Source organism: Perognathus longimembris, chromosome 7 (genome assembly GCF_023159225.1).
Source record: "Perognathus longimembris pacificus isolate PPM17 chromosome 7, ASM2315922v1, whole genome shotgun sequence".
Taxonomy (NCBI): Eukaryota; Metazoa; Chordata; class Mammalia; order Rodentia; family Heteromyidae; genus Perognathus; species Perognathus longimembris.
Window position 1 is genome coordinate 34,587,756 of NC_063167.1, and position 13,130 is coordinate 34,600,885.

The window sequence follows — 13,130 nt, forward strand, 5'->3', positions numbered from 1 at the left end:
GGGGGGCCCTGCGCGTCCCCGGCACGCGTGGACTGACATTCACGGGTCTCACTGGTTGGGGATCAGCCTTTTGCGTCCTATTTGAGGTGAAATTTCATCACCTGCCCAGGGCGCTTCCCCTCCTTCTTGCATTACATCTTGCCTCTCACTGTGCTCTGCTGTGGAGATCGCCTCGTCCCACTTTTACCATGCTAAGTTTCCTAAACACTTACCGTAAAAAAAAAAAAAAAAAAAAAAGAACAAAAATCGTGGACAAAGATCTGTCCCCCTCTCCTCCACCGAGAGGAAATATTTTAATGCTTTTACTCCTGTGTCCAAAAATATATATATATATTTTTTACCTAAATCGATTCAGAGAACAAATGGTTAGAGAATTTTAAGCCATGCCAACGCCAACTATTCTAATAGCTTGTACCTGAACTGGGAGCCATTCTAAATGGTAGACGTGAAAACGATTTATTCTGGTTTTAATGTGGGGAGGGAAAAAAAGCAATATGAGCGACTACAATTTGAAACGGTAAGTCAGGTTGTTGGGTGCTTCTTGTTTATATTAAGTTTGATTACAGGCAATTCTTGGTTTCCTCGTGTGCATGTGAAGGTTGTACAATTATAGGTACTTCTAAAACTTTTGTAATCATGCAAAAAAAATCTTTATTTTAGAAAAATCGGAAAGCCAGAAATTGGCTTTCAAAAACCTGTTTAATAATAGGAGAGAGTTCCTATCAGGACGTTTTGATGGTCATTTAAAGTTTAAAATGGACTTGTACTGAGTGGTTTTTAAAAATTGCTGTTTCTGTGTATTAAGTTACATGTTAGCAGCAGACTGATCCATTTTACAACCGTTCATTTCCATATGACCTATAAATGTTTTCCTTAAATTACCTTGGAATCATAATTGAATTTATCAGTTGGAACAATAATATGGCTAACTACCCAGAAGACTTCTAATCTTCGGTGCAGCAAGCGGACCTGCAGAAGACTAAGGAGGTTTGGCAAAATGAACATTTTTGTGGATCTACAACCTTGTTTTCACCAGATTTTAAATATTTCTAGCTATAAAAAAATGCTTTTGTTTGTTTTGTTTTGTTTTTGTTGCCAGTCCTGGGGCATGGACTCAGGGTCTGAGCACTGTTCCCTGGCTTTTTTTTGCTCAAGGCTAGCACTCTACCTCTTGAGCCACAGAGCCACTTCCGGCGTTTTCTATACATGTGGTGCTGAGGAATCAAACCCAGGACTTAATGTATACGAGGCGAGCACTTGCTTTTGTTTAGTTTGTTGCTGGGCCTAGGGCTTGAACTCAGCACCTAGGTACTGTCCCTAAGCTTCTTTTGCCCAAGGCTAGCTCACTTCCACCTGAGCCACAGCACCACTTCTGGCTTTTTCTGAGTAATTTTATTGGAGATAAGAGTCTCACAGTCATCTCTGCCGGGGCTGGCTTTGAACTGGGATCCTCATATCTCAGCCTCCAGAATAGCTAGGCTTACAGGCATGAGCCACCAGTGTCTGGCTAAAAAAATTGCTTTAAGTAGTTTCTAGAGTTCTAGGCCAGCCTGGACTACGTAGTGAGACCCTGTCTCCAAAAAATTGACTTGATTTTGCTTTTTGTTTTTTGTTGTTTTTTGCCAGTTCTGGGGCTTGAACTCAGGGCCTGAACACTGTGCCTAGCTTCTTTTTGCTCAAGGCTAGCACTCTACTACTTGAGGCACAGTGCCTCTTCCAGCCTTTTCTGTTTATGTGGTGCTGAGGAATTGAACCCAGGGCTTCATGCATGCAAGGCAAGCACTCTACCACTAAACCACATTCCCAGCCCTCTACATTTCCTTTTGAACAGTGTTACCCTCTCCCTCATTCTCTCCCAGTTTTTCCCCTCCTGACTCCCCCATCCCATGCCCCAAGTTGTATAGTTCATTTCCAACATAATGTCTAGTGAGTATCACTGCTAAATTGGTTAACCCTTTGTCCCACTGTTTCTGTGCTTCCCCTTCCCCTCCCCAAATCAGATAAACTACATTGCCCATTAAAAGATACACAGGGAACTCTACCACTTGAGCAGCAGCACCACTTGTGGCTTTTTCTATATATGTGCTACTGAGGAATCGAACCCAGGGCTTCATGTATATGAGGCGAGCACTTTACCACTAGACCATATTCTCAACCCCTGACTTTGCTTTTTGATTAATTTACATTTTAAAAGTCTAATTCATTTCTCAGTGTGTCAACATTAGAATCTGTTGAGGGTATTGATTAAATTGTGCTGGCCCCTTGAATCAGAATTCTACGGATAATAGTGGCTCAAAAATCCTAATTTTTCACAGTTTCCTGATTCTTAGTCCTACTAAAGATTGAGAACTACTGATAAATGTTAACAAACCAGCCAGGTGCCAGTGGCTGATGCCTGCAATCCTAGCTACTCAGGAGGCTGAGATCTATGTGTTTCTTTAAGACAGTAATTGTATGGGTTGTCCATAAATGTTTTATATAACTCTTTAAGAAAATATGAGTGGAGATGATCCCATCCCCTCTTCTGTTGTTAACTACCACTGTTTATTCCATACACTGTATTTATGTGCTGGCCAGACCAGTTATTTGCAAGGCACAGTGCTTAATTGATTAAAAGATAATTTCCACTAGGCACTGGTGGTTTATGCCTGTTTTCCTGGCTGTTTAGGAAGCTGAGATCTGAGGATTGTAGTTTAAAGCCAGCCTGGACAGGAAAGTCCATGAGACTCTTATCTCTAGTTAACTACCTCTCCCACCCCCCCAAACCCCTCCCCCCCCCCCACAAATGAGCCAGAAATGGTGCTGTGGCTCAAATGGTAGAGCACTAGCTTTGACCAAAAGAAGCACAGGGACAGTACGCAGGCCCTGAACTCCATCAAGCCCCAAGACCGACACACACACACACACACACACACACACACACACACGATAGTTGCCTGGATTTTAACTTAAGTTCTTTTGTTGCTAGTGAGGTTTTTATATGTGTATCTTCAATGTCTCATGTATCCAGGTGAGTCTTAAACTCATAATCTTGCCTTCACCTCCTGGAAATTATTTGTGTATGCTACTGTGTTTTATGATTATTATTTTCATGGTGTAGTGAAGAGTATGGACTCAGATGTGGACAGAAATTCTTTGTATTTCCTTTAGAGCTATGTGCCATTTAATTCTGAGCTTCTTATGAGCTCTTGGAGTAATAGTAGTATCCTTTTTAGGGAAATGATCAGATTCCATGAGAAAAGCAATCAAAAGTAATTACCTCAGTGTTTGCCACATAGAAGGTACTCAGTAAATGTTCATTACCATTCTTCCTTTTGGGGAAAATAAAAACAAAAACTAGGCTCCAATGTGTGTCTTAAAACTTGATACCTTTATTGTTATAGGGAACAAGTTTACTTTTGTAATTCTTTGAAATATTTGGTAGAAAACTTTTTTTTTGCTGGTTGTAGGGCTTGAACTCAGGGCCTGATTACTGTCCCTGGCTTCTTTTTTCTTCAGGCTAGCACTCTACCACTTGAGCCACAGCGCCACTTCCCGCTTTTTCTGTATATGTGGTGCTGAGGAATTGAACCCAGGGCTTCATGCATTCTAGGCAAGCACTCTATTCTAGGCCTCTTTCCCAGCTCCAGAAAACACTTTTAGTTCTAATTTAGTACACATGCTTCCCATTTAATTTTTATTAATAAATTAACTAATACTGAAGACAGGAAATACTAATAATTGTTGTACTAAAAAGGTACACTTGTTGTGTATTACTCATATTCACAATTTTGCTTTATCTTTAATATTACTTACATGGATCTGACCTGCGTTTTATAGATTATTATGTAGAGCAACATTCTTAGTCTGTAATGATCACTGAATAAAACATAATTGTAGGTACAGAATAGAAATGCAGTATCAATTTATTAAACATTTAATTCAAGAACTGAAGCTTTTAAAAAGAGATTTTTCCCTCTTACAGTCTATAATAGACTAGAACTATGTTTTATAACCTGTCCAAAAATATGTTCCTATCTTATAACCTATTTACTTTGTACCCTTTTTAAGACTTAATTTAGCCTTCTAAAAAATAAAACTGATAATACTTTACAGGATTATTATGTGGATTAAGTGATGTGTAAGTCAAACCCATAGTACAGTCCCATGGGTAAATAAGCATTACTCCAAAAATGGAAAATATGTTTCTCTAACTTTTGAAAGAGCTTAAAAGATTATTAATAGTATATACAATTTGTTTCCAAGAAATAATATTACCATGATCAATTTTGAAGTATTAAATTAAGGATGAACCAAGTTATCAGTAAAGTAGTATTTTAGTTGTGTAGTTAAAATGTTTTATCCTTTATCATAGATTTTATTTAATGAAAGAATTTCAAAATATTATGTATAATATGTTTCACGTTTTACATGTTAAATGGTAATTCAAACTTTAAAAAATATTTAAAGTAGTTTGTTTATAGAACTTAACTGTTGCAAAAATTATAACTTTACTGTTGTAATTGTGTAATATTTTGTGCTTAAAATTTTGAAAAAGCCTTTAGTAAAAATGATAAAGATGAGAAAATCTGCCTGGTGCCGAGTTTATCCCTCCCTCCCTCCTTCCCTTCCTTCCCTCTCTCCTTCCTTCCTTCCCTCCCTCTATCCCTCCTCTCTCTCTCTTTGTCTGTCTCTCTCCCCCTCCCTCTCTTCCTCTTGCAAAAGTAGAGATTGAAATCAGGTCCTCACACAATACTAGGCAAAACCACTAGAGCCATGCTTCTATCCCTCCAGCCTTACTATCATATAATCTAAAGGTGACACAATAACACTGTCTCCTTATCATATTAACTAAATGCACAGGCTCTGAGTCAGATTATCTAGGTTCAAATTTTAGTTATTCTACTTTTATTAATGTATTTGGAGAAGTAATTACTTCTTCTGTGGTATACCTTTCTCATCTGTAAAATGAGACTAGCACTGATACTTTGGTAGACTAAATGAGTTCATATTTTATTTGTTCTACTTTTGTTAATTTATTTGGGGAAGTAATTAACTCTTCTGTGGTATACCTTTCTCATCTGTAAAATGGGATGAGCACTGATACTTTGGTCCTTCCATCTCCTGGAACACAGAAACTGACATGGATTTGGTAGTGCAAGTGATTTTTTTGGAAACACATTTAGGAAAAGAGAGGAAGCAGAACTGGCTAGAGAGAGCCTCATTTTATGATACAAACCTGAAAAATAATCTCAGATAACTAAGCAGAAATTCTAGAGGACAAATTGCCTATTACAGGAGTACTCTACTGGGCAGTTTTCCTGTTTAATGTCTAGGTAGGAGCTACTCATGACAAGTGTCAACTTGATTAGGCAGCTAAAGTGAGAGTTTTGAACATATTGCAATTAGGGGCTGTGCTCTTGCTTGGCTTTTTTGTACCAGTTCTGGGGCTTGAACTCAGGGTCTGGGTGCTGTCCCTGAACTCCCCCCCCCCCCGCCCCCAAGGCTAGAACTCTACCACTTGAGCCACAATTCTACTTCTGGCTTTTTGGTGGTTAATTGGAGATAACAGTCTCCTGCTCTGGCTGGCTTTGAATTGCTATCCTCAGATCTCAGCCTCTTTAGTAGCTAGGATTACAGGTATGAGTTACTTAGTGCCTGGCTCCACTTTTTTTTTTTTTTAAAGGAAGATGCAAGTAAATGCCACTGTCCATTCCTTTGCAATACAGATTCATGTATCTAAACATTTTCTGATAGGGCTCCATGGACTTCCCTTCCTAAAAGGAGACTTAGAAGGAAGTTACTGAGATAGGCTTCAGCACCCATACTTTTCTTGGTCTAAGCTACAGTAGTTCCCATTGCCTCCTCTATCCTGTCTAAATGGTCTTGTTCTCAGCTATCATTTCTGCTGTTTTTGGCTCTTTAATAGTGGTAGGATCTTTTTAGGCTGGAGTTGTTGCATTTGTCCATGCGTATTAATTGTTTGTCAAGGGATGCATCCCTGGTACCCTAGCGCTTCCTGAGTTCCATACTTATTCCTTCGTTCTGATTATGTAACAGCAGCCCTGCTTCCTCCTGAGAAGGAGGGTTAATTAAACCTGCAGAAATCGTGATTGCTTTCCTGCTTCCTGGTTTCCTGGACACAAGGAGTTTTAAATACACTGGCTGCAGCTATAATGTGTAGCTCTTTGATGTATTTCAAAACCCCCTTGACCCCCAAATGTTCCCTCTTTGGGTAGGAAGCCCTGTAACTGTGTAGAGCCCAATATTGCAGGAATGCAAAGCACAAAGTCCTTGAGTAAAGCATTGGGAATGATGGCAATGGGACATTTCTTCTTTTACCTCCATTTTCCAGACTCATGTGTTCTTATGTGGGTCTGAGATCTGTGGAAATACTGCATACTAGAAGATAGTACACGTTCTTGCCTTTGAGCTGCGGGTGTATCAGGTGTGCTTTCATCAGACCATTCATTATTCTATAGGACTGGCTACTTCTGTATGGAGATGTTATGGATATGATCATGCACCTCATGTTTATCAGCACCCCCCCCCCCCGCCCCGTGAAATAGTTCCTTTGGTCTTTTATAGATTTTTTTATAGATTTTTTTTTTCCAGAGCTGAGGACCGAACTCGGGGGGTGCTCTTCCGCTGAGTTAAATCCCCAGGCCCACAGTTCCTTCGATAATATTTAGAATTGGGGTTGGTAAATCAAGGCTCCATGCCTCCTCTTGCCTCTGTCTCTGTTTCTGGTTTTTTTGTTTTGTGTTGTGTTTTTGTTTTGCCAGTCCTGGGCCTTGGACTCAGGGCTTGAGCACTGTCCCTGGCTTCTCTTTGCTCAAGGCTGTAGCACTCTGCCACTTGAGCCATAGCGCCACTTCTGGCTGTTTTCTATATAGGTAGTGCTGGGGGATCGAACCCAGGGCTTCATGTATTCGAGGCAAGCACTCTTGCCACTAGGCCATATTTCCAGTCCCTTGTCTCTGTTTCTGATACTGTGACCTCTTCATTTATGTCATTATCATGCCTGTTATTGGTGGCATATGTCAGCTAGCTGAGTCATATTGTATATTTAATGGCTTATTGCTTCATCTGCTTTGTATACTTTCTGGTGGACATAACACAGGAAACAAAGATTTTCATGCTTTGTGCCTACTTCCATATGTTCATTCATTTTCTCCAACTGTAAGCTCTTTCCCCCATCCTACAGTTTTTCTCTTTAAAGGTCTCTGACAAGTTGGCCAGTCCAGGGGCTGGGAATATGGTAAAGTGCTAGTGGTAAAGTGCTTGCCTCGTATACATGAAACCCTGGGTTTGATTCCTCAGCACCACATATATAGAAAAAAGCCAGAAGTGGCACTATGGCTCAAGAGGTAGAGTGCTAGCCTTGAGCAAAAAGAAGCTAGGGACAGTGCTCAGGCCCTGACTCCACACCCCAGGACTGGCAACAAAAACAAAACAAGCAAGTTGGCCAGTCCATTTGCCAGGTATATATTCTCACCTCAGGCCACCTTTTTAGCCTACATAGAATTCATGTACAGGTACATCACTTGGTGCTTTATCTGTCAAGGTCACCCTTAAGTAGGACTAAAATGAAGCTGTTGTTTATTTTTAGCTTGCATTCATGTACTGAGCTATTTATAAGCCAAACTTTGGCTTTTTTCTTCTCCTTATGTTGGTCCTATCTCCAAACAGCTAAAGATGTGAGCTGCTATAACTGATGTGTCAGAGGAGTTAGGTAGCTGTGACCATTGGCTCTGTTTCAGTTCAATCCTTGATAAACTGTTCATATCTTATAATGGATTGCTACTGGTTTATAACGCAGAGAGTACTAGTAAACTCAGCTCATTATGGAAAGTTCTAGATACCTGGTACCCAATAATAAGGTATTCTAACTCTTCTTAGGATAAACAGAAGCTGCTTTTCTAACACCATGGGTCTTCTGCAGAGCTCCAGGGACTTCATTATTATTCTTACAATGGGAATTACCATCAACTCTTTACTAATCTTTTTCTACTATTTGTAACTTCAATAGCCTGTAGATTGCTTACAATACAGCCTGAATATATTGTGTAATCCCCCCTTGCAAATTTATAGTCTGTCATGTTGCCCTGTATATCCTACATGTAGAAAGTATTTCCTTTAAAATCTGAAAATGCATACCATATATTATAATTCCTTTTGTGTGTGTGTGAGGGATGCAAGATGCAGCAGTTTGCTTTGGAGGGGATACATTGTCATTACATTGAACACTGTAGACTCATAAAACTTCACTGAGATGGGCTGGGCATGGTGGCACCAATTGAAATCCCAGCTATTTGGGAGGTGGAGATAGGGAGGATTATGGTTTGAGTCCAGCCTGGGAAAAAGTTAGTGAAAGCTTGTTTCAATAGATAAGCTGGACCTGAGTATCTGTGCTCATGCTATAATCCTTGCTACTCAGGAGGCTGAGATCTGAGGATCACAGTTCAAAACCAGCCTGGACAGGAAAGTCTCTGTGAGAGACTCTTCATTTAACCACCAGAAAACTGGAAGTAGTGCTGTGGCTCAAAGTAGTAGAGAGCTAGCCTTGAGCAAAAAAGATTAGAGATAGCATACAGGCCCTGAGTTCAAGCTTCACGACACACACACACACACACACACACACACACACACACACAAATGGCATAATACTTGTGGTCCCAGCTATGTGGGAGGCTGTGGGTAAGTAGATTGTGGTTCAGGCCTGCCCAGGGCAGGTTATTTATATGGGTTATTATTTACATAATAACCTAAAAAGTAAGTGTGGCTCAAGTGGCAGAATGTCTGCCTACCAAAACACAAGGTTCTAAATTGTGAACACTGACAAAACAAACAGCCAGCTTCACTGAGATGAGAACATACTGAATTAATCCAACCAGCCTCCTGTATTTGTGGAATCCACATCCACAGACTTGATTGACATATACTGACATTAGAAAAAAAATTGTGCCTGCACTGAACATATACAGTTTTTTGTCATTATTACCTCAACAATAGAACAACTATTTATACAGTATTTACATTGTACTAGGTATTATGAATAATCTAGAGATGATTTAAAGTATAAAAGGAAAGTAGATGTAGATTAGATACAAATGCTTTGACATTGTATAGAAAGAATTTGAATATCAAGAGATTGAGCATCCATGGATTTTGGTGTCCCAAGAGTGAAGGGTGTTGAAAGCAGTCTTCCATCAGTACCAAGGGATGACTATATTTATAGGTGTTTTTTTCCCCACTCTTTGGAGCACATGTATCTTGGCCATAGCAGCACCTCTTGCAAGATCAGCTTGTCATTGATGCAATAGACCTCTGTGCCCTACTGAGTCCATAACATATAGATGTATATATGTATGTCTTTCTGTGCATCTGGATCTCAAAACTGGCTCAGCTTCAGGGACTGGTCAAGGGCTACTGCTTTTTATTGGGACAGTCACTCATAACTTTCTGAGTATTCATTCTTTGTTTTGGTATACACACACACACACACACATATTAAGGAGCACGGTTGCTGACTACCTCTCTTTTTCTGGTAATAACACTATATTCCATTAACTGTCTCTACAGCTTTCCCAGGGCCAAGCCTTACTGTTTGTGACCCACCTTGTCAAGTCACATTAGATTTCGTTGTTGCCTCTGGTGCTATTGCTTCAGTATCCTATTTACCTCCATTGTTGTGGCCAAGCTCTGAATCTCTATCTTAGTGAAGAAACACCACTGAATCTCTTAAGGGTGGTATTGTTGCTCTTAATGTATTCCTGATAGTCTTGATGAGTAGTTTGACCTCACATAATATATCTGTCCTACCATCTCCATCCTCCCGAGCCTTTTAATCTTATTCTCTACGCTGCCACATTAATTCAGGCATTATTAGTCTTCAGTGGAGCCCATAATTTTTCTAAGTTTCTAGGACCCATTCTGGCAGCAAGTTTATACCATCTCATAGGTCTCTGTCCATGATAATTTTCATATCTTTGGGCAGTTTACTTCCTACCTTCTACCATCAATAAACTTTACTCCAGTCTAATGTTTCTACCTCCTTGATTAAGTGCCGTCAAAATCTAGCACCATGGATATGTCTACTCTTACTGGCTAAGTCTTACAGTTCTTTGAGATATCTATTCCCTTTTATGTCTTATCGAGTCCAACATGTCCTTGGCAGGATTAGTATTAGCAATTATCATAGCCAGCAGAAGTGGAGCTGGGTGCATATCTAGAGGGGAGCTAGTGTTACTGTTATGGGAGCAAGGCATCTGACGTATGTTCTTCCATGGTGGGAAATGCTACTAATTCTGTGAGCTTAAAGAAGTCTAGGCAATTTTTTTTTTTTTTTTTTTTTGGCCGGTCCTGGGCCTTGGACTCAGGGCCTGAGCACTGTCCCTGCCTTCCTTTTGCTCAAGGCTAGCACTCTGCCACTTGAGCCACAGCGCCACTTCTGGCCGTTTTCTGTATATGTGGTGCTGGGGAATCGAACCCAGGGCCTCATGTATACGAGGCAGGCTCTCTTGCCACTAGGCCATATCCCCAGCCCCAAGTCTAGGCAATTTTTGAGGGCTACCATCTTAGATGTCCTTCTATTCCACGCTTCTAGGTTTTCTAAGCCAAAACCCTGACCCTAGTATAACACACTTACCTAGGTTGAACACTTAGTTATCTTTGAAGCAAGGGTCTTTAACCCTTCCTTTATGCTTTATCTTTTACTGATCTTTCATTTAGGTGATAAGGATCTTTCTATGGGCTATCAAAGAGTCTTCTGGCCTTCACATTAGTTTCCAATTATTAGCTACCTTCTCTAGGGAATTGATGCTATGTAACAGTTTGCTAATTTCATTTTTCTTATACTTTACACTTCTTAGATATCTGAATCTTTACATTAGTTAGAGAGTTCCTCTCTAGGAATATTCTCCTAAGTGGAAGCTTGTGAAAGTATTATCCTTTGGGCCACCAGCTTGTGCCAGGTACTATTCATGTCTCATATACCACCTGGGATGAGATTGTTACTGCTTAGTAGGTTGGTAAGTGGTCTAGTTTCCAGGCCCCATCTTTCCTTCTGCTTTCTCAGTCCATTTCTGGTACCAACTGTTAGTTTGAGTCATTTAGGAAGTAGTTGCTGTGACAGAATCAGGATTACAAGAGGTATTATGTGGGAGGAGAAGACTCCTGTGAAAAGGAAAGGTAGAAGAGGCACAATTTTTAGGAAAGATTCTCAGTGTGGTGCATACGTAAAGCATCTCTCATCACCCGGTGAAGATTCTGGAACTAGAAGAGTTTTGTGTTTTATAGGAAGGGCCAGCGGGGAGTGCTGTGATCAGTCATTGAAGCTGCCTAGGAAAACTATGCTCCAGCTGAGGAGCCTGCAGCTTGAGATTCATATAGCCACACCAAGCAGCTTATTGGCAGATTCTTTGAAGAAGGTTGATACAAGTAGCACACCTCCATGGCAACCACACATAATAAGTACTAAGGAATTGTTAGGTGTTATTTTTATACTTATCTATTATATTTTCCTAAGTGAATCTTATGCTTTATAATTAACTTTTTTACACATTTTTTTTCATTATTTTCACTTGAAAATGTGTATGCTGATATATGACATGAGTTTTGTGTTTGGCACTAAAAAGAAGTATTTCAATCATGTTCAACACCTAGTAGCTGCTCAGTGAATGCTGGTTGAAGTGAACTATGCATTTGGATTGATATAGCACAGAACGTGAGAATCTTCTTCTGCCCTGTGAACGCTTCCAGTAGAATACCATTAAAGTGCAAGGCTTGTTGTGTGTTGCCGGATGACATTTACTATAGCAGTTCACAATTTTGGGTCTTTTCATTTTGTTTTCTATTTTGTTAAGAATCCTTTCTTAGTTTGAGTCTTTTAAAGTACAAGTATGATATGTTAGATCCTATTTAATTCATTGTTCTAATTTGCTTTTTTCCCTGCTTTTTTCTAGGAGTGTATGTGGAGGTGTGTGTGTGTGTGTGTGTGTGTGTGATGGTACTAGGGCTTGAATTCAGGCTTTTTTGCTCAAGTCTGGTGTTCTACCACTTGAACCATAGCTTTACTTTTGGCTTTTTGCTTTGCTGGTTAATTGGAGATAATTGTCTCTCAGATTTCTTTGCAGGGTCTGGATTTGAACCTTGATCCTCAGATCTCAGACACCTCAGTAGCTAAGATTGCAGGTGTGAGTCACTAGCACCTGGCCCAAAATGCCTTTCTTTATAAAGCCTCATACACCTTAGTTGCTACCTCACAGATCCTTGTACTGGCATTAAGGCTTGCAAGTTATGTAGACTTTTCCCACAGCTAGCACTGGCAGGCTAGGAACAGGAGACTGGGTTAAAACTTCTCACTGCTTTTCTTTTGCTGGGTTTGTTTCTTTGTAGTTTTCTGCCTCTCTACCACCTCTTTCGTGGTTCCTGGCTCCCTCCCTTCTTCCTTTTTTCCTTCCTTATTTTCTTCCCTCCTTCCTTCTCTCCTTCCCTTTTCTTTTTCCCTTCTTTCCCCATCCTGCCCTCCCTCCATTCCTTCCTTCCTTTCTTCAGAAGCTTGTCTATTCTGTCACCAGTTTCTTCTCATTCCGAGAGTAATTGGCAGATACTTCTAATCCACCATCTTGCCCTATATCCTCCCAATCCTTTTTCTTCTTAGTACATAACATGTAGCACAACAGGTATTTTATTTTATTTTATTTATTTTTTATTTTTTATTTTTTGGCCAGTCCTGGGCCTTGGACTCAGGGCCTGAGCACTGTCCCTGGCTTCTTTTTGCTCAAGGCTAGCACTCTGCCACTTGAGTCACAGCGCCACCTCTGGCCATTTTCTGTATATGTGGTGCTGGGGAATTGAACCCAGGGCCTCATGTATATGAGGCAGGCACTCTTGCCACTAGGCCATATCCCCAGCCCCACAACAGGTATTTTATATGCTTATCTTCTTTAGTATCAATTTCAATTCATTAGAATGTAAGCCGCATGAGATTTATGGTTTTGCTTGTGTTACTGATTCATTTCCAGTGTGTATACTCGTATCTACAATGTAGTACATTGAGTACTGATTTTATCAGTAATTATATAAATATGAATTATATGGAGGTTTAAAAATTATAATTAGATTATAATGAGATTTAACTGAAAAGC

General features: G+C 40.1%; 1 protein-coding gene across 2 annotated transcripts in view; it reads left to right on the forward strand.

The window, feature by feature from the left end:
* Window positions 1-13,130, forward strand: part of Zfyve9 (zinc finger FYVE-type containing 9) — a 103,331-nt gene that overhangs the window by 811 nt on the left and 89,390 nt on the right. The window lies entirely within an intron of this gene.